Source organism: Salmo salar, chromosome 12 (assembly GCF_965601325.2).
Source record: "Salmo salar chromosome 12, fSalSal1, whole genome shotgun sequence".
Taxonomy (NCBI): domain Eukaryota; kingdom Metazoa; phylum Chordata; class Actinopteri; order Salmoniformes; family Salmonidae; genus Salmo; species Salmo salar.
The window spans coordinates 67,638,988-67,659,292 of record NC_138302.1 but is presented as its reverse complement, the minus strand read 5'-3'; positions in this window follow the sequence as shown (position 1 = coordinate 67,659,292).

The window sequence follows — 20,305 nt, the reverse complement described above, 5'->3', positions numbered from 1 at the left end:
TAAAAACAGCTAATGATGGCTACAGAGCTGTAGTATGCTGTCCAGCACTACATCTAACTGTGTGTGTGTGTGTGTGTGTGTGTGTGTGTGTGTGTGTGTGTGTGTGTGTGTGTGTGTGTGTGTGTGTGTGTGTGTGTGTGTGTGTGTGTGTGTGTGTGTGTGTGTGTGTGTGTGTGTGTGTGTGTGTGTGTGTGTGTGTGTGTGTGTGTGTGTGTGTGTGTGTGTGTGTGTGTGTGTGTGTGTGTGTGAGACTGTCGGTCTGTCTCTCTCTACCCGCCAATGAACATTCAGTCCCCACCAGACCATTTAGGCTATAGTTTCAGCCTGTCTGACTCTATATGTCTGTTGGATTATGGGTAGGTTGCATAACTGTGACCTCTTAGGCTTTGTCCACAACCACCACCAACACAGTTTAATCCCTCAGATTAAGAGAGGGAGTGAACAAAAGGAGGACACAGAGAAAAAGAGAGCGATGTGTAGGAAGAGCAGGCATTTGGACCAGTCGCTCAGAGAACACAGACCGGCTGAGAACAAAAGAGGACAGCAGACTGGGGGCATGCCAACCACAGAAGAGGGAGCTTCTTAACACACATACAGTACACACACACACACACACACGCGCACACACACACACACACACACACACACACACACACACACACACACACACACACACACACGCACGCACGCACGCACGCACGCACGCACGCACACACACACACACACACGCACACACACACGCACAAGCACACACCTTTCTCAATGAGTGTTTGTGTGCTATAGAGTTTGACTCAGTGCAATTGTGCAATGCCATAACAATGTGGATGAATCAAGTATTTAACTAACAAGTCATTTTTGCAACAAAGTGAGATGAAATGTTGTGCCATCCTCCACACTATGCCTCTCCACATTCCCCCAAACAATGCCTTCAGAAAGTATTCAGACCTCTTGACTTATTCCACATTTTGTTAGGTTACAGCCTTATTCTAAAATTGATTAAATAGTTTTTCCCCCTCATCAATATACACACGATACTCCATAATGACAAAGCAAAAACAGGTATTTAGAACTGTTAGCTAATTTATAAAAAATGTAAAACTGAAATATCACACTAACATAAGTAATTCAGACCTTTTGCTCAGTACTTTGTTGAAGCACCTTTGGCAGCGATTGCAGCCTTGAGTCTTCTTGGGTATGACGCTACAATCTTGGCACACCTGTATTTGGGGAGTTTCTCCCATTTATTCTTTGCAGATCCTCTCAAGCTCTGCCAGTTTGAATGGGGAGCATTGCTGCACAGCTATTTTCAGGTCTCTCCAGAGATGTTCGATCGGGTTCAAGTCCGGGCTCTGGCTGGGCTACTCAAGGACATTCAGAGACTTGTCCTGAAGCCACTCCTGTGTTGTCTTGGCTGTGTGCTTAGGGTCGTGGTACTGTTGGAAGGTGAACCTTAGCCCCAGTCTGAGGTCCTGAGCGCTCAGGAGCAGGTTTTCATCAAGGATCTCTCTGTACTTTGCTCCGATCAAGCAAAGAGGCACTGAGTTTGAAAGTAGGCCTTGAAATACATCCACAGGTACATCTCCAATGGACTCAAATGATATCAATTAGCCTAACAAAGCTTCTAAAGCCATGACATCATTTTCGGGAATTTTCCAAGCTGTTTAAAGGCACAGTCAACTTAGTGTATGTAAACTTCTGACCCACTGGAATTGTGATACAGTGAAGTATAAGTGAAACAATCTGTCTGTAAACAATTGTTAGAAAAATTACTTGTGTCATGCACAAAGTAGATGTCTTCACCGACTTGCCAAATCTATAGTTTGTTAACAAGACATTTGTGGAGTGGTTGAAAAACGAGTTTTAATTACTTCAACCTAACTGTATGTAAACTTCCGACTTCAACTGTAGCCATTAAAATATATATATATATTCAAAATCCTGTTTCTTATTTTCCATAATTAGCTATTAATATTTGTAGTAATGTAGGCAGTTTATGCAAATTATTTTTACCTCTCACCAGTCTCGCCATTACCAAAAGTACATTATGGCAAGCAATTATTATTTTAGCAAACAATTATTGTGATATATCCAATATTGTCCCTAACATCTTTCCTCCCTCGCAACAGTTGTGGGATACACACACACTCATACACACTCAACCCCTTTCCTCCACAACAACCATAGACTCAGATTCTCAACAGTTGCATCATCCCAGAGCCCAACTCGAGAAAGGTCTTGATTTTACGAATGCATATGCAGTTGCAGCTGTATGAGAAGGCCTGCAAAATTGAGCAAAAAATGGGCAGAAATGGGGAGATTTGATTAACCATTGTCACATCCTAGGTGATGGAGGTCAGATATATCCCCTTCCCCTGAAACACCCACACATGGTTCCCTGTAGTGACCATATTCCCAAGCATCTCTGTGCAGTCAAACCTTTGATTTTGTGCCACCATGGCTACAATAATATGCCCCCTCTCTGAATGTCCGAGTGTGGCCCCCTCCCCATGGGTTACTGCAGCTAGTGTTGCCAGCACTGCCACTGCCTGGGTGGGGGCACCCCACCGGAATCCCTACTGGCTAGGTACAAGGTCGTCAAGGTTCTCATTAGCAGCTTTGAGAATTTTCTTGTATATTATGCTCTCCCATCAGGAATTTTTAATTGAAATAATAATTATGTCCTTAATAATTATGGCCTTGCAGACCTTTGGCATTCTAGTTGTCAATTTGTTGAGTTCATCTGAAGAGATTTCACCCCATGCATCCTAAAGCACATCCCACAAGTTGGATTGGCTTGATGGGTACTTCTTACATACCATACGGTCAAGCTGCTCCCACAACAGCTGAATAGGGTTGAAATCCAGTGACTGTGCTGGCCACTCCGTTATAGACAGAATACCAGCTGACTGCTTCTTCCCTAAATATTTATTGCATAGTTTGGAGCTGTGCTTTGGGTCATTGTCCTGTTGTAGGAGGAAATTGGCTCCAATTAAGCGCCGTCCACAGGGTATGCCATGGCGTTGCAAAATGGAGTGATAACCTTCCTTCTTACCCCAAAGCACCCTCAGACCATCACATTGCCTCCACCATGCTTGACAGATGGCGTCAAGCAATCCTCCAGCAATCCTCCAGCATGTTCTTCATTGTGATCCAAACACCTCTAACTTCATCTGTCCATAACACTTTTTTCCAATCTTCCTCTGTCCAGTGTCTGTGTTCTTTTGCCCATCTTAATCTTTTATTTTTATTGGCCAGTCTGAGATATGGCTTTTTCTTTGCAACTCTGCCTAGAAGGCCAGCATCCCAGAGTCACCTCTTCACTGTTGACATTGAGACTGGTGTTTTGCGAGTACTATTTAATGAAGCTGCCAGTTGAGGACTTGCTTCTCAAACTAGACACTCTAATGTACTTGTCCTCTTGCTCAGTTGTGCACCGGGGCCTCCCACTCTTTCTATTCTGGTTAGAGGCAGTTTGCGCTGTTCTGTGAAGGGAGTAGTACACAGCGTTGTATGAGATCGTCAGTTTCTTGGCAATTTCTCGCATGGACTAGCCTTCATTTCTCAGAACAAGAATAGACTGATGAGTTTCAGAAGAAAGTTCTTTGTTTCTGGCCATTCTGAGCCTGTAATCTAACCCACAAATGCTGATGCTCCAGATACTCAACTAGTCTAAAGAAGGCCAGTTTTACTGCTTCTTTAATCAGAACAACAGTTTTCAGCTGTGCTAACATAATTGCTAAAGGTTTTCTAATGATCAATTAGCCTTTTAAAATTATAAAGGTTTTCTAATGATCAATTAGCCTTTTAAAATTATAAACTTGGATTAGATAACACAACGTGCCATTGGAACACAGGAGTGACGGTTGCTGACAATGGGCCCCTGTACACCTACAGTCGTGGCCAAAAGTTTTGAGAATGACACAAATATTCATTTTCACAAAGTTTGCTGCTTCAGTGTCTTTAGATATTTTTGTCGGATGTTACTATGGAATACTGAAGTATAATTACAAGCATTTCATAAGTGTCAAAGGCTTTTATTGACAATTACATGAAGTTGATGCAAAGAGTCAATATTTGCAGTGTTGACCCTTCTTTTTCAAGACCTCTGCAATCCGCCCTGGCATGCTGTCAATTAACTTCTGGGCCACATCCTGACTGATGGCAGCCCATTCTTAGATAATCAATGCTTGGAGTTTGTCAGAATTTGTGGTGTTTTGGATGCGTTACAGTTGGCATGACACAGGACTGATGGTAGCGCTCATCTTGTCTTCTCCGGACAAGCTTTTTTCCTGATGCCCCAAACAGTCGGAAAGGGGATTGATCAGCGGAAATGACTTTACCCCAGTCCTCAGCAGTCCAATCCCTGTACCTTTTGCAGAATATCAGTCTGTCCCTGATGTTTTTCCTGGAGAGAAGTGGCTTCTTTGCTGCCCTTCTTGACACCAGGCCATCCTCCAAAAGTCTTCACCTCACTGTGCGGGCAGATGCACTCACACCTGCCTGCTGCCATTCCTGAGCAAGCTCTGTACTGGTGGTGCCCCGATCCCGCAGCTGAATCAACTTTAGGAGACGGTCATGGCACTTCCTGGACTTTCTTGGGCGCCCTGAAGCCTTCTTCACAACAATTGAACTGCTCTCCTTGAAGTTCTTGATGATCCGATAAATGGTTGATTTAGGTGCAATCTTACTGGCAGCAATATCCTTGCCTGTGAAGCCCTTTTTGTGCAAAGCAATGATGACGGCACGTGTTTCCTTGCGGGTAACCATGATTGACAGAGGAAGAACAATGATTCCAAGCACCATCCTCCTTTTGAAGCTTCCAGTCTGTTAATCGAACTCAATCAGCATGACACAGTGATCTCCAGCCTTGTCCTCGTCAACACTCACACCTGTGTAAACGAGAGAATCACTAACATGATGTCAGCTGGTCCTTTTGTGGCAGGGCTGAAATGCAGTGGAAATGTTTTTTTGGGATTCAGTGAATTTGCATGGCAAAGAGGGACTTTGCAGTTAATAGCAATTCATCTGACCACTCTTCATAACATTCTGGAGTATATGCAAATTGCCATCATACAAACTGAGGCAGCAGACTTTGTGAAAATAAATATTTGTGTCATTCTCAAACCTTTTGCCCATGACTGTATGTAGATATTCCATAAATAATCTGCCATTTCAAGCTACAATAGTCATTTACAACATAAACAATGTCTACACTGTATTTCTGATCAATTTGATGTTATTTTAATGGACAACAACTGAGTGAACTGAATACTTTTGGAAGGCACTGTACGTACACTCCGGAGGGACATAGAGATAGAGTAGAAAAGCACAAGAACTGGAACAGCCATCTCCAGACGGGGGGGGGGGGGGGGGGGGGCGGGACAGATGAACTATTAATGAGAAGAGAAACTTTTCAAGATTCTGAAAGAGGGAGGGAGGGTGGACTAAAACCTTCAGTTGGAGTGCTAAAAACAGTTGGAGCGTTTAATAGGAGAGAAAGAGAAGTAGAGGTAGTGCCAGAGAATGAGAGTATGCTGACTGGAAGAGGGCAGCTTAAATATAGCCATGCCACTACCTCCACAGAGAGAGGGGGAGGGAGCGGGAGCAGGAAAGGGAGCGAGCAAAGTAGAATAGGCCACAGTCTTACTGCTGAAAGAGTAGAAATAGTTTCTGTATGTCATCGTCTGATCATGATCTGATCATGATCAGTGACAACCTCCCCTTCTTTCCAGTTACCACAATCCAACAACAACAGTCGCCTCCATCTCTCCCTGTATAAAAGCCCCCCTTCTTCTCTGTACTAATAATAGTCTAGACAGCCTCAATGAGTCATGGTAGTGAGATGTATCTAATCCTCTCTTCTTTTCCCTTTGCTTCTCATCCAGTTCCTGCTCAGTTCCCGCTCCCTCTATCGCCTTACAGCCAGTGCCCAGCAGTGGTGGCGCCACTAGGAATGTGTCATGAGTGTGTATGTCTCTGTGTGTATGGTTATAGCTGTAATGAGTACTGTAATCAGAATGTGAAAATAACATTTGCTGGTGGAGGTCCAGATTTTACCAGCCAATCAAATGTTTTACAAGCCACATTTCTTTTAGAAAAAAATCATAATGAAAATGTATCACACACACACACATTTTTTTTCAGAGTGGCTTTGAATCAGACTTTTCTTGGGCCTTTGTTCTCTGGACTAAAGATCCCGAAGTTTCTGCACATGTGCAGATCACGTTCTGTGCATGTGTTTATGCTCTACATGATGCAGTCTCTGGTTCTACTTGTAGAGGTAAGGCTACTCTGGCTATTGGTGCTTGTTTAAAGTCTGCATGATCACATAATAATAATATTCTACATAACATAACCGAATGTAAAAGCATAGTATTGCATTACTGTAAGACACAAACACCACCGCATTTTTCTCATGTGGCCAAAACTCAACAGCGTGCACCACTAGGCAAAATACACAGGTAGGCTATGCTACAGTTTGTTTACACCATCTGCTCTAAAATGTGCTCACTGTACATCATTCAAAACACTGTAGGCTACTTCAAACAACACTGTATAAAGATCTAAATGCATATATCCCCATGAAACTGATTAAAATCACATTATTGGTATGCAGATGCTCCATGGCCATTTCACCTGTAAAAATTATTATCATTATCATTCACAATTGACAGTGAGAAATGTGAAAGGAAGGAGACCACAAAAATGTGTGAAAAGTAGAGGTAAAGAAAACACGTGCAGAATGTTATCCGCACATGCACAGAGGCTTCGGGATATTTAGTCTTGAGAAAGAAAGGTCTGAGAAAAATAATCTGCGAAATCGGATAAAAAAACAACAACTGTGTGACCACCTGCCAACGTGGCTGGTAAGAATAGACAGTCTACCAGCCAATGCCAAAATCTACCAGCATTTGGTTGGTGGCTGGTGTTGATTTCCCACCCTGCCTGTAATTGCATAAGGGTCACAGATTAATACAGTTTTTCTCAATTGCTAAAACACTAAAACCCATTGGCTGAACAAAGTTCTCAGTTGCCTGGACTCATTTAGCTAATTATGCAGTCTGTTTTCAATACCTTAAACCATTTCACATGGTAAAACACAATTTGCAGATCTCACTTAGACTTTTCAGCAAAACTCTAAACACGTTCTCATTCTCAAAACACATTCTGCACTCTAATGCACATGTCATCCATACTGGTAAACACAAGTGGCAACAATCAAATACAAATAGAGAAAACATGTCATTGATTGAACACAACCACTCAAAATGGATTTAACCTGTTTCAAATGATGTGACACAACCAATATAAGCCAGTTCAGTGAGCAAACAGGTTGTTGAAGGTGGGAAGGAGAAAGTCTGAGAATGGATAGAAGAAACAATGTGAGAGGACGAGTGCGTATGCGAGGTGGGCGACGAGGAGGAAGAGGAGGGCAAGAAAGCAGAAGAGGAGGACGAAGATGAAGACAAAGAGTGGAAATATCTGATGAAATTCGAGCAACAGTTATTGACCATGTTCTTGTCCATGGACTGACAATGAGGGAAGCAGGACTTAGAGTGCAACCCAATTTGAGCCGATTTTCAGTGTTCACCATAGTAAGGACATTCAGAGGATAGAACAGGTACAGTATACTACTGTATTTTTGTAATTACAAATTTACTGTACTACACTATATGCAGCTGTTTCAATAGACATTTGTAAAGTTAATCACTGTATGTATTGTACTGCATGAATATGTTTTGTAACTGCACAACTACCTTTTGAGCGCAACTCACCAAGGGTGAAAGAACTGCGAGCTCAGTATGTGCAAGTAAGTGTATATTCAGAAACATTTACTGTAATCCAGATTGTCTACAGTACTAACACATACTATGTGAATGACATTACTCTTCAGTACATACAATGTATGTGAATCAGAAGTGCATACAGTAGGCCTAATTGTACTCTACAGTATAGCACTGTCTCTGTACGACTTACAAAATCCTACATACAGTATATTGTATTTCTACACAGACAATATTTGACTTGGAATCCTTAGACAGACCCCGTGAGTTCATCTTCGTCGATGAAGCAGGCTTCAATCTAACAAAGAGGAGAAGGAGAGGCCGAAACATGATTGGACAGCGGGCCAGTCCCTGGTCAACGAGGTGGCAATGTCACAATCTGTGCTGCTATCAGCAACCATGGTGTTCTACATCACCATGTTACACTCGGGCCATATAACACCCAGCACCTTCTAACATTTATTGCCAATCTAAGAGATATTTTATTTGAGCAGCAGGTTCAAGAGCAGCAGGGTCAAGAGCTAAATGAGAATCCCATTTCCACCTATGTGATAGTGTGAGACAATGCCAGTTTCCACCGAGCTGCTCAGGTAAGGGAATGGTTTAACATCAATGGGCAGTTTATGAACTTGTACCTCCCTCCATACTCGCCTTTCCTGAATCCGATTGAGGAGTTTTTCTCCTCTTGGAGATGGAAAGTGTATGATAGACAACCCTACACCAGAGTAAATCTGCTGCAAGCCATGGATTTAGCCTGTGGTGATATAGGTGAGGAATCATGTCAGGGCTGGATACGGCACACAAGAGGCTTCTTCCCCTGTTGCCTCAGGAGGGAGAATATTGCTTGTGATGTCGACGAAGTGCTCTGGCCTGACCCAGCCCAAAGACAAGAAGAAGCACATTGATCACTTTACTCCTTTGATTTTTGTCCCTTTTAGTATTGTATACTGTAGTACAGTGCATTGTAGGCTGTATACTGTACAATGGACAAATTGTATGGCCCTGAACATTGTGCTTTCCATTTATTAACAGTACTGACTGCTCAATAGATTTTGACTGGTTGCAGGTTCATATCAACAAAGAACAAGAATTCGGTGAAGTCAGGCTTCCCCCCCTAAAATTCCAAAATAAAATAAAAATCTTTAGTCTCTCTGTGCTTCATAATTTTCATTCAACTCGCAAGAGGCTGAATATATCTCACTCGAGAAAGCATACGAGCAAGTTAAACAGCGCACCTCTGTCTAAGAATGTGTAGCATATCTATCTGATGTTGTCTATTCAGAAGGAATATGACATTGTTGCCGCCCGTAGCATTGAATGCAAGGGAAGCCATAAATTCATACATTGTGCCCCTGGCCTGAGAGAATGGAAGTTCAATATGTAGCTAGATGTAATAGGTTAATGTTAACTAGCTGGCCTGGCACATCGTTGCCCATGAAAGGAAGTTAGGCTAGCGAGCAAGCATTTTAGCAGGTTAGCCTAGGACAACAAAAACTAAAAGCGTGTACTATATAAAAGAGTCATGAAAAAGAGGAAGATGGCATTGGCGTTTCTGGGTGAGTCAATATGTATTTCTCTACTTGCACACACACACACACACACACACACACACACACACACACACACACACACACACACACACACACACACACACACACACACACACACACACACACACACACACACACACACACACACACACACACACACACACACACACACACACACACACCAGTGCCATGGACAGCCATATCATATTAAGCTTACATTGATTGGACTAAATTGTTTTTGTTATCTTAGTTGTCACGGTATTAGACTAAGTACAAGTGATTTGATGATGTTGAAATATTGAATTTGAAATGGTGCTGGAATAGTGGAAGCAGTTCCTGTTCTCTTTGCGACTTGCGGTAGCTCTCCGTGGTTCTAAATCAATAGTTGTTTATTAGTCCGAATATGGCAGAAACATTAACTTGCTTGACCATGCTGTAGTAGGTCATGTAACTGGTTGTTTGTGGACTTCACTGAACAGATGTTGCTCTCGAGTTTTGTGATGAAACAAAGGTGCGGTTGGATTTATTCTGCCACTGTGTCTTCTTATTGTCTCAGCCTTAGGCTTACATATCACGGTGGGAAGGGATATGAACTAACAGGTTATAGAGCAAACAACGCAATTATCACAACACATGGGTTGTAATATGGCTTTTTTTTCTGGACCTCTAGAGAGAATTTGACAATAGATCCTGATAATTAGGACAGCAGCACTACTGGTAATTAGTGCCTTCAGCAGAGGACACGGCTGTCAGAGGGCTAACATTGTGCAATGCTACCAGCGCAACACACATGGATGGACAAACAACCCACAGAACACACACAATCTGTCTCTCTCTCTCTCTCTCTCTCTCTCTCTCTCTCTCTCTGTCTTTCTGCACCCCATTTATCTTTCTGTGTGTTTCTCCTTCCCTGTCTACTGTGTGTCCCTGGCTGAAGGAGATGTTGTCTCTGTGTAAACACATCCCAGAGCCACTGAGTACATATCATTAGGCCTACATAAACACACCGTGGGACCAAGAAGTTGAGCAGGCTTCACCAGACTCGGTTGCCTAGCTCACCTCACCTGCTATTTACCCAACCTCTCATCTGTAGCTTGTAGACGCACAGTCACACACACACACACACACTAAATGTCACCTCACAAAGCCACTGTGACATGTTCACACACTGTAATTCTTCTGGCCTTCTCAGAAATTACACCTCATCCTTGTGTCAGTGAAAACCCATGCATGAATCAGCATAGTGCATTACTGAGGTGTGGTGTGGTTGACAGTGGGACAGCTGTTTAGGATGGGCTAGCTGCCATAGCCTCTATATACTCTATGTCACTGTTACGGTTTGGTTTTGGACACCAGTTATTATCTGTCATCTAGGACTTATGGAGTGGTCACTATAGTCATATGGCCTCCCCACAGAGATTTAGGGGGGCTATAAGAGTTTGAGTTTCTGCTGATGTACACACACATGTACACACACATACACGGATATACTTCACACACTTCTCCCTCTCCACGCCCTGTTCTGTGCCGTCTTCATTCCCCAGCAGACCACGTCCTGTTCTAGTCGGTCTTCATTCCCCAAGAGCTCCAGGAGATATAATATGATCCTAAGGTCACGGCAATAGTAACCCGTGGAGATGTCCAACAGCAGCCTCTAGTGCCTGAGCACACGTAAAGTTCCTTTCCCATGTTATAAATACATGCAGTTTCCAACACAAGGGTCAATGGACAGACAGGAACATTTTTAAGGAAAACGTTGCACCCTGTTGCTCATGGTCCCTGACACCATACCACATTCATGAAAGAATGGCACCGGAGGGGATGGTTGCCGTTTTACTGGCTTCTAAACAACTATTTTGTGTTTTTTTTCGCATTGTTTGTAACTTATTTTGTACATAATGTTGCTGTTACTGTCTCTTATGACCGAAAAGAGCTTCTGGATATCAGAACAGTGATTGCTCACCTCAAACTGGACCAAGATTTTTACTTTAATGAGTCCGAGCGGGACAATAATCCGGACGCTTACAGTGAGGGAAAAAAGTATTTGATCCCCTGCTGATTTTGTATGTTTGCCCACTGACAAAGAAATGAGCACTCTTAAAGGGAGCACTCTTAAAGGGAGTGCTCCTAATCTCAGTTTGTTACCTGTATGAAAGACACCTGTCCACAGAAGCAATCAATCAATCAGATTCCAAACTCTCCACCATGGCCAAGACCAAAGAGCTCTCCAAGGATGTCAGGGACAAGATTGTAGACCTACACAAGGCTGGAATGGGCTACAAGACCATCGCCAAGCAGCTTGGTGAGAAGGTGACAACAGTTGGTGCGCTTATTCGCAAATGGATGAAACACAAAATAACTGTTTGGAGGAGGGGAGGGGAGGATGCTGCCTATGACCCCAAGAACACCATCCCCACCGTCAAACATGGATGTGGAAACATTATGCTTTGGGGGTGTTTTCTGCTAAGGGCACAGGACAACTTCACCGCATCAAAGGGACAATGGACGGGGCCATGTACCGTCAAATCTTGGGTGAGAACCTCCTTCCCTAAGCCAGGGCATTGAAAATGGGTCGTGGATGGGTATTCCAGCATGACAATGACCCAAAACACACGGCCAAGGCAACAAAGGAGTGGCTCAAGAAGAAGCACATTAAGGTCCTGGAGTGGCCTAGCCAGTCTCCAGACCTTAATCCCATAGAAAATCTGTGGAGGGAGCTGAAGGTTCGAGTTGCCAAACGTCAGCCTTGAAACCTTAATGACTTGAAGAAGATCTGCAAAGAGGAGTGGGACAAAATCCCTCCTGAGATGTGTGCAATGTCTGACCTCTGTGATTGCCAACAAGGGTTTTGCCACCAAGAACTAAGTAATGTTTTTCAGAGGGGTCAAATACTTATTTCCCTCATTAAAATGTAAATCAATTTCTAACATTTTTTGCATTCGTTTTTCTGGATTTTTGTTGTTGTTATACTGTCTCTCACTGTTCAAATAGACCTACCATTAAAATTTTAGACTGATCATTTCTTTGTCAGTGGGCAAACGTACAAAATCAGCAGGGGATCAAATACTTTTTTCCCTCACTGTATAAGAAATCCCGCTATGCCCTCAGACGAATCATCAAACAGGCAAAGTGTCAATACAGGATAAAGATTGAATCCTACTACACTGGCACTGACACTCGTCGGATGTGGCAGGGCTTGCAAACTATTACGGACTACAAAAGGAAACCCAGCCACGAGCTGCCCAGGAACGCGAGCCTACCAGATGGGCTAAATACCTTTTATGCTCCCTTCGAGGCAAGCAACACTGAAGCATTCATGAGAGCACCAGCTGTTCTGGATGACTGTGTGATCACACTCTCTGTAGCCAATGTGAGCAAGACCTTTAAACAGGTCAACATTTACAAGGCCGCGGGGCCAGACGGCTTACCAGGACGTATACTCAGAGAATGCGCGGACCAACTGGCAAGTGTCTTCACTGACATTTTCAATCTCTCCCTGATTGAGTCTGTAATAACAACATGTTTCAAGCAGACCACCATAGTCCCTGTGCCCAAGAAAGCGAAGGTAACCTGCCTGAATGACTACCGACCCGAAGCACTCACATCGGTAGCCATGAAGTGCTTTGAAAAGCTGGTCATGGCTCACATCAACCCCATCATCTGGGAAACTCTAGACCCACTCCAATTTGCATACCACCCCAACAGATACACAGATGACACAATTTCAATAGCACTCCACAATGACCTTTCCCACCTGGGCAAAAGGAACACCTATGTGATAATGCTGTTCATTGACTACAGCTCAGCGTTCAACACCATCGTGCCCACAAAGCTCATCACTAAGCTAAGGACCCTGGGACTAAACCCCCAGGTGGTAATGGTAGGCGACAACACATCTGCCACGCTGATCCTCAACACGGGAGCCCCTCAGGGGTGCGTGCTTATTCCCCTCCTGTACATCACCAACAAACTATCATGGTCCAAACACACCAAGACAGTTGTGAAGAGGGTAAGACAATGTCTTTTCCCCCTCAGGACCTCAAAAGGTTATACAGCTGCACCATCAAGAGCATCCTGACAGGTTGCATCACCGCCTGGTATGGCAACTGCTCGGCATCCAACCCTAAGGCACTACAGAAGATAGTGTGTACAGCCCAGTATATCACTGGAGCCAAGCTCTTGCCATCCAGAACCTATATACTAGGCGGTGTCAGAGGAAGGCCCAAACAATTGTCAAAGACTCAAGTCACCCAAGTCATAGATTGTTCTCTCTGCTACCACACAGTAAGTGGTACCTGAGCACCAAGTCTAGGTCCAAAAGGCTCCTTAACAGCTTCTACCCCCAAAGCCATAAGACTCCTGAACAATTAATGAAATGGCCACCCGGACTATTTGCATTGAACCCCCCGCCACCTTTGTTTTTACACTGCTGCTACTCTCTGTTTATTATCTATGCATAGTCACTTTACCCCTACCTACATGTACAAATTACCTTGACTAACCTGTACCCCTGCACATTGACTCGGTATATAGCCTCGTTATTGTTATTTTATTGTGTTACTTTTTTTAACTTTAGTTTATTCAGTAAATATTTTCTTAACTCTATTTCTTGAACTGCATTGTTGGTTAAGGGCTTGTAAGTAAGCATTTCACTGTAAGGTCTACACCTGTTGTATTCGGCGCATGTGAAAAATAAAAACAACATTTGATTTGACACATTGGTATTGGAAGTCCCTCTGAAGGAGAATTACAACCACCAAGTCATGCCACATAGCGTCTCACATTACACCTCCCTACATAAACAACACAAAGCCCTCACATCATCAAAGGAAGGTTGATGAAGGACTCACATGGGCTAGTAATGATGTGAGCCGCTGCTATCAAACGACCATTCAGAACTGATTCCTGTCACAGGCCCCACTCCTCATAAAATTACATCTGTGTTTAAAGTGTTGCATGTCTGTGATAAAAGGCCTGCCAATCAAAAAAATCTCTTGGTTGAGTAGCTAAAGGGGTTTTGGCATTTTCCCAAATATACCATGTAAATCGCCACAACAAAATGCAATCAAAGCTGCTTCTGCTGTGGTGATGGCGCTCATTTAGGAATCCTTTGAACTAAGATTACTATCCCAACCCCCCAGCACCCCTCCCCACCGCAACACAGCTCAGAGAGTATACTTCACAGGGCTCATCTGAGTTTCTCAGTAATGATACTGTTCATTTTATGCTGTTGCTTCCACAGTCAGGTTAAATTACATGCAGAAGTTCAACATTTTCAACATTACTAACCCTGACTCTCTCCACCCAGTTAACCAGGGGTGTCAAACTAATTTTGTCCCGGGGGCCGTATTTGGCCTGCAACAAGGTCCGGAGGGCCACAATGAAAATGTGTTATATTTTCTGTCCATCAAAATTTGCAAATAAGTTTTGATACTCCCTGACTGTCTAGCTTTCACTTGGTTAATTATTAGCGAGCTGGACACAGTCAAGAAACTGTATGAATATAGGTCCATTATCATTTCTACACAGTTTCCATTTGGTTTTAGTCATTTTTAAGTATATTGAGTTTGTTTCCCCAAAATAATGTTTTTTACATTTTTTTATACAAAAATATAGATATTTTTTCATGATTTACTTTAACCACCCGTGGGCCGGATTGGACCCCCATGTGGGACACAGTGGAAAGTTCTCTTGCTGCAGGTTGTGGAGGGACAAAGCATAAAGATATGCACGACACTGTGTACTGAGAACGGCTGTTAGCATAACTTAGCCATAAAGTGACCGAAGGCCACACCAAGTCTAAAGGTACAGATAAACACACACTGATTACCTTAATTGAAAGGAATATGAAAGGTTGACGCCTAGTGCAATGCACTGACTGATACTCATCAAACAGAATAAATCTAAAATGTGCTATCATTCTACGTATTTGTGACCTTTGAACACACACACACACACACACACACACACACACACACACACACACACACACACACACACACACACCCCCCCCCCCCCCCCCCCCCCCCCCCCCTGAGCGAGAAGTCTCAAAGATGTCAGTGTGGGAAAATTTGACTTGGTGCCATTTAAAAAAAATCCCCTTCAACCCCCCTCTCTTTCTCTCTCCCTCAACCCACCCTTTCCACAACAACATGTTGAGAGAATTTCCAGGAATCCCGTTTTTTTGTCTCTCCGTAAAAGAACATGTTGTACATCTGGCGTGTGATTGGCTAAAGTGACAGCTCAACTCTGCAGAGTTCACAAGCAGTGCACATACACTGTACCTGTGTTTGGGTGAGGGCTAAGACACCTAACTAAATAATTGCTTGATGTAGGCTAAGTTAGTTGTTACTGTCTAGCTCTGCAGCATCTTAACATAGACCTCCTTTAGATGTTGTTGTTGTTGTCAATGTTTTTGTATTATGTGTTTAGTCATGGCACCAGAAAATGTCACCTTTATAGTTCCTGGAAGCATAGTCAACCTGTCGTGGTGTGGGTGTCTAGACCTGGTTTTGTGCAGCAGTCCTTGTGTCACCAGGGAGCAAGACTTGCTTTTGTGTGTTTGTCTTCAGGGAGTGGGTTAAATATCTGTTTACAGGCTGCAGAGTGCTCTTGCTGCACTCACAGGACCTGCCCTAGCCACATAAGCAGACGCTGTGAGTTGGGGTCTCAATTTACTGTTGATAGTTAGAATAATAACATACACAAAGTGCAATTTGGTCGAAATTTGGTTGTGCATCAGTAGTTTTTCTCTCATTATGTCTGTCACTGACAGTCACTCAAATAAATACAGTATATCAGCTAAAAATGATTAGATTGGTAAATTATTCTAGCCAGCTATCTAAACTTGTAGTAATCATGGTGGAATACCAACCAGGCATGCAGGGCATGTGCCCAGGGGCCCTGACCACTATGGGTCCCACATTGATTTTGTTAGTCACTCTCACTCAGATATCATATTACCATGGCATAACTCATGGTAAAAGTGTAGATTTGCAGGAAAATAATCTTTAAACCTGCAAAAATATCTCTCCACCCTCTAATTGGGAAATGTAAGATTAATAAAGTTAACATTCAGTTAATAGTAATTAAGACAATGCTTAGCAGATTTATATGTTTTCCTTTTCTGTAATACACATGATTTCCAGTGTTCTATGTGGCACTCATTTATGTACATGTTGACGGTCACTAGACTTGATACAGAATGTTATGGATTGCTCTCATATCTGTTGATAAGGATTGACGCCAGACTGGAGGTACAAGGACCAAGGACACTGGTTGTTATTGTTTTCTGTGACACTGTGATTCTGTAGCAGCTGATGTTGTGACTTCCTACAAGCCTCTCGGCAGGTGTTCACAAAACATCCCCACTCGGCACAGACGTCAGTTCAACGTTTAGTTTTGATTTACATTTGCTTGATTTGTCAAGTAACGTGAATTCAACAAAAATGTCACCATGTCATTGGATTTAGGTTAAAAGTTGGGTGAAAAAAATACAAAATTCCCTTCCCTTAATGACTTTTTTCAAATCCAATCAGTTTTCCACCTTGATTCAACGTCATCACACCAGTTTTTGCCCAGTGGGTTGGTGATGTTAGATTAGAATATAAGGGCCTGCTTAGGCGAGTTAGACATTTTCTGTGCTCTAATGCTGGACGTCGTCTTCCTGTGGCAACTTGTATTCAACCATATTGGTTTTAATTGACTTCATCTGTGACTGCTCTTCTCTTTTATTCACCTTGGAAATCCCTACTACACACTCCTTGGCAAAATAGGTCGAATTTCAGGAATTCAGCTCTAAAACTGCTCTCTTCCCCATGGCAAAATCTGTAGACTTACTTAAAAGCTGCAACATTCTCTCCGCCATCAAAAGGGGGGCCACTAAAATGTTTAGCCCGCGAGGTGGGGGGCCCATAAAAAGCTAGGGCTGGCCCTGTGTGTGTGAGTGTGGGCTGTTGTCTGAGAGTAGGCTCTATTTTGCGAATAAAGATGTGGAATGTCTAGAGTATTGGATAGGAGATACATCACAGAGGTTATGTGTGCATGGCTGTGTATCTGTCTCTCTCTTCCCCTCTCTCCTGTCTAGGAACGTGATTAGCTGATACAGCTTAAACCATTTGACCTAAAGAAACCTCTCCAACTGCGAACCAGAAGTTGCCTCTTAGCTCAGCTCTGAGGCGCCAGCCATCCTGTTTCCTCTCCTGCTCAAGTACAAGGGTGACTTTAGAGTACGTGATTTATTTAGCCTTGTTAGTACAATAGGGTCTACACAAGTTCATTCTACCAGAAGCATGATAAAGGAAGTGTATTCAGATATAGGGTTTATGAGGAGGTGGGCCTATTAAGGGCGTCTGCTAAAGGAAACGAATGGTTCATCCTGTCCTCGCCATCCTGTCCTCGCCACCTACTCAGACTATTGTGTGACATTTAAATCCACTCTGAACATCTCTACACTACTTGACATTTAACAAATGGCTCTGTAGGAATGCAAATACAGGGAGGTTCCAAGAGTGCTTACATAATTCAACAGAATACAGTATCTCTGATCAATCCTCCACACTGCAATACAATGGCTATACACTAAGGGCTGGTCACGCTAGCTGTGTGTGAGCTATTATCCTTGCTTACCAGGGTTATTATAAGAATCATGGAACAGACAGCCATTTCCACTGTTAGTGTTGAGTGACTGTGGAAAAGTGGACATGTAAGCACTGGTTCAGAGTTTAAGCAAGTGACACTGAATTTGCAGCTGTGCTGATAAGGCCTTATCTATCCCTGCTATCTCAGGGCTTTCACACTCAAACTGTCATAGCATTAGTGTATCCCCTCTGATCTCTCTAAGCCCTTCTCCCTGCCCACAGCATGATGTGTACAGTAGCTCCACCACAGTTGAAGGTCAGGAGCTGAGTCTGCACTGAGTCAGCAGGCCGGCGGCATTACTAGTGTTTCTGATGATGGTGGTAGGAGTTGAATACTGGAATTGTACAGTACAGTCTAGCTACTGTAAACACCACTTCAATAGGATGTGTTATTGGCCAAACAAATGTTACATAGTGCACTAGGCTGTTTAAACAAAAAGAAACGTTTAAACAAAAACAAAAACTATAAGTCTGACATATGGCTGGATTCAACTCGCTGATGTCCTTCGAATGGTGTGTATTATACTAGACCACCTAGTTCCATAAGCGTGTATATTATGTGCCGTACTAGACCACCTAGTTCCATAAGCGTGTATATTATGTGCCGTACTAGACCACCTAGTTCCATAAGCGTGTATATTATGTGCCGTACTAGACCACCTACTTCCATAAGCGTGTATATTATGTGCCGTACTAGACCACCTAGTTCCATAAGCGTGTATATTATGTGCCGTACTAGACCACCTACTTCCATAAGCGTGTATATTATGTGCCGTACTAAACCACCTAGTTCCATAAGCGTGTATATTATGTGCCGTACTAGACCACCTAGTTCCATAAGCGTGTATATTATGTGCCGTACTAGACCACCTAGTTCCGTAGGCGTGTATATTATGTGCCGTACTAGACCACCTAGTTCCATAGGCGTGTATATTATGTGCCGTACTAGACCACCTAGTTCCATAAGCGTGTATATTATGTGCCGTACTAAACCACCTAGTTCCATAAGCGTGTATATTATGTGCCGTACTAGACCACCTAGTTCCATAGGCGTGTATATTATGTGCCGTACTAGACCACCTAGTTCCGTAGGCGTGTATATTATGTGCCGTACTAGACCACCTAGTTCCATAGGCGTATATATTATGTGCCGTACTAGACCACCTAGTTCCATAAGCATGTATATTATGTGCCGTACTAAACCACCTAGTTCCATAAGCGTGTATATTATGTGCCGTACTAGACCACCTACTTCCATAAGCGTGTATATTATGTGCCGTACTAGACCACCTACTTCCATAAGCGTGCCTGCAAAATGTTCATTGGCTCAGGGAGCCTCATTTGATTTCAACAGCTGTAGACAGACTTCTGTGTGAGGTAGAGTGAACTGCGAGGTACCATACCATTAAACATGTCTCGCTCGGGGCAAACCAAAGGCATGTATTTAGTCTCTGTAGGACTAGACATCAGCCCCCCCAAACCTCTTAAAATGTCAAATATGATATGGACACAAGTTGTAGCAAAAGAAGCGCCTGGGCCTCCCAAGTGGTATGGTGTATAGTTTGTCCGACAGAGCGGCCAATGCTACAGTCAAATTCATGAAACTAGTACCTCAGTATGTTTTTTTCCTTTTTATTATTACTCATAACTTCATAATGCATTTAAACAGTATAAGACACATACTCCTTCATGTCATGTGATGAACCCTGTGTTAGAAACAATATTTGTAAAGGATTCAAATGGTGAAAAGCCTTATTCATTCACACTAATAATTGATATCATTTTTTATTTGAATGTATTGAGCCTTTGCAATGCCAATTCAGTACATCTCACACACACAAATATGAAGCAGTCCACTGTACTCTACATCTCTCCAGCTTTCTGTGGATATAAGGGTTTACTAGTCTATTCTTCATGGCCCCCTCTATACTGTCTTTTATTCGGGCATAGCTAATATAGTCAAAAAAACGCTACAAGGCTGTCAGCTCAAGAGAATGTTCTTCTTTGGTATCATGGCGTTCACACATTTTGTTGGTGCATACCGCCACCTACTGTGCGGCAGTATGTGTTCAATCACATTACATTTTGTGATACAAAACCAAAAAAAGGAAAGGGGAAAATAAAAAATAAAACAAATGCACCACTAACTAACCCTACACATATAAACATTTAAATAAATAAAAAACACCATCCTATTCCACTACTTTGACACTATCTGCTCCTGCACCATGCCACCAGCCCTGGGAGGACGGGACACCACCACTCAACACACCTTGTAACTCTTCTCTGTAGCTGCCACCACAACATCTATTTTTTGTGATTGTTTTGCTAT